General features: G+C 43.1%; 1 pseudogene; it reads left to right on the top strand.

The window, feature by feature from the left end:
- Nucleotides 1–2,418: 2,418 nt before the first annotated feature.
- On the top strand, nt 2,419–2,814 carry LOC132022564 (large ribosomal subunit protein eL27-like; annotated as a pseudogene).
- Nucleotides 2,815–3,066: the final 252 nt, after the last annotated feature.

The raw sequence follows: 3,066 nt of genomic DNA, 5'->3' as shown, positions 1-3,066 counted from the left end.
ATCAATGTTATGAAAAATGAAAAGGAGACTATTCTATAATAACTAAAGACAATATGTGATCCTTGCCTGGATCCTGAATGCATTAAAAAAAATTATAAAGAACTTTTACGATATAATTGCCTTGGTGACTCTAGTGAAAGAATAGCATTTCTAGAATTATATTTGGGGAAATGCTAGTATAGGAAATGCCCCATGAACTGAAATGTATTGTGCCCCTCCATGGTAGGTGTGCCCACGGGTATATTATCTCACTTAATCTTTGTTATTTATTGAAGAAAAGGATGGTTTCCTTTATTTTTTTTTAAGATTTTATTTATTTATTTGACAGAGAGATCACAAGTAGGCAGAGAGGCGGGGGAAGCAGGCTCCCCGCTGAGCCTGATTGGGGGGGGGCTTGATCCCAGGACCCTGAGATCATGACCTGAGCCAAGGCAGAGGCTTAATCTACTGAGCCACCCAGGCGCCCTAGGATGGTTTCCTTTTGAAGTGAAGACTCTATTACTGTGATTGCTGAGGGATAGTGATACACTCAAGTCTAGAATATCTTATCTGGTTTATAGATTTCCAATCAGTGCCTAGATACCAACTAGGGCTCACTACAATGTTAGGGAATTTCAAAGCTGGAGGGTGTCTTTGAGGTTGCATGAGATCAACCCTTATTATTTTACAAATGAGCAGAAGGTCCCAGATGGGCAAGTGACTTACCATAGTTAATTCGAAGGAGCACTGGTTTTGGAAATCTCCCCCTAAGTTTAGAATTCTTTTTTTTTTTTTTTTTTTAAGATTTTATTTATTTATTTGACAGAGAGAAATCACAAGTAGATGGAGATGCAGGCAGAGAGAGAGAGAGGGAAGCAGGCTCCCTGCTGAGCAGAGAGCCCGATGCGGGCCTCGATCCCAGGACCCTGAGATCATGACCTGAGCCGAAGGCAGCGGCTTAACCCACTGAGCCACCCAGGCGCCCTAAGTTTAGAATTCTTACAATAAAACCACGAAGATGCATTTAACTCTTGCTGAACATCACCAACGAAGTAAGCATCAATGATGGCCTTCTCTGAGACAGGCCCCTTCTGCATGAAAAGAGGCTTAACCACTTGGGGAGGAATTGCATGTTAATCCTCAAGGAGCAAAGAGCTTCAGACTCCCAGCACTGTAATAATGCAGGCAGTCTGCCGAGTCCAAGCCGAACCAAGACATGACCTTTGCTTGACTTTTTTATTACATAAGAAAGCACAAGAAGTTCAAGCCAACACTTTTTTCTCCCTAAAAAGAAAGAAAGAAAGAAAGAAAGAAAGAAAGAAAGAAAGAAAAAGAAATGACTGCTTATTGGAAGATGGATAACAAGGGTCCTGAGTCCTCTCCTTCTCTTCCTGATAAACATTTCCATTTCCTCACGGCACATTCCCAGCAGGACTCATCCCATCTGGTAGAATGATGGGAGAGAGAGTAAATCACTTTTCTTTTACAAAATGTGTGTACCTCCTTCTTACTGGACTGAGACTCCAGATTGACATTCCCCATTTTATATCTCTCTCTGAGAATTATCTCCTGATCTGCATGGCCGACTTTAGAAAATCAAAAAGCTCTTCTCTCTGACTGGTTTATCAGGAAAATGGTTCTCTGGACTGACTTAATGCCCGCTCCTCGGGGGCCAGTGGAAGTCCCGCCCTGGTGATGGTGACACTGTGACGTCTCCTTGCAGTGGGCCAGGTACTGGGGGGCAGGGCAGCCAAAGGGCTTGAGAGGGCACAGGGAGCCACAAAGGTGCCCAAGGCCAAAGTTTGTAGAGGTAACCTGAGTCTGAATATCTGGAAGAACACATGCAGGGTGAAGTCAGAAGGCTACTGAAATTGGAGTTGCTGAGTTAAGGGTGTAGATCTGAACAGAAGTGGGCTTGTAGCACAGGCAAGTCAGGACCAGGCAAGAGTGTCTCTGGAAGACAGCCCCAGATTCCAGCTGGCAGGTTCATCTCACCACGTGTGGTTGGCAGCGCCTGGTGTTTTGAAGTGGCTGAATTGGCCAGGATCAGTGGACCTGGAAAAGCCAATGGTCAGTGAACAAAACTAAGAGCACCGGGGTCTGAGTTGGGTCTGAAGTGAAAACTGGATCCCCATACCCAAAGAGGTCAATAGGATGTAAAGTCAAGGACAAAGCCATTGTTAGTCCAATAAGCATGTTGACAAATCAAGGGAAGAGCAAGAATGCAAGTGTGAAGCCAAGGAGAGCAGGAAGCCATGATGGTTGATGTCAGCAGAGTGCAGTACAGCGCTGGGTGATATGGGCTATGTTGATTCCAGTACCAAGGAGTGGATGGTAAGGCCATTCTTCATTGTTTCTGTGCTCTGAATGAGATCTTCCTTGTGCCATTAAAAGTACCAACAGAGCTTTCTGCTGTAGGCTTGAGAAGCTGGTATCAAGATGGTCAAGCTTGTGGAATCCCAGAAGGTGGTGCTGGTCCTGGCTACTCCGGACACAAAGCAGTCATCATGAAGGATATTGATAACAGTACCTCAGACCATCCCTACAGCAATGCTCTGGTGGCTGGAATTGACCCCTTGTCCCCACAAAGTGACAGCTGTCACAGTAAGAAGAAAATCGCCATGAGGTCAAAGATCAAGTCCTCTACAAAAGTTTATAACTACAATCACTCATGCCCACAAGGTAGCTAACCCCTTAGACAAAACTGTCATCAACAAGGATGTCTTCTGAGACCCTGCTCTTAAACACAAGGCCTGATGAAAAGCCAAGGTCAAATTCAAGGAGAGTTACAAGACCTGCAAGAACAAATGACTTTTCCAGAAACTGCAGTTTTAGATCTGTTTTGTTTCAGTCATTAAAAATAGCACAAAAAAAGTACCACCAGCATGACTATAGTTAATAACATGGTATTACCTATTTGAAATTCTTAAGAGAGTAGATCTTAAAAGTTCTCATCACAAGAAAAAAAATTTGTAGCTATGAACAATGACAGATATTAACTATACTTATTGTGGTGATCATTTGCAATATATATTTATATAAAATCATTACAATCTCATTACACTGAAACTAATATAATGTTATATG

This window comes from Mustela nigripes, chromosome 7, assembly GCF_022355385.1.
Source record: "Mustela nigripes isolate SB6536 chromosome 7, MUSNIG.SB6536, whole genome shotgun sequence".
Lineage (NCBI taxonomy): Eukaryota > Metazoa > Chordata > Mammalia > Carnivora > Mustelidae > Mustela > Mustela nigripes.
This window is presented reverse-complemented; position numbering and strand designations above follow the sequence as displayed.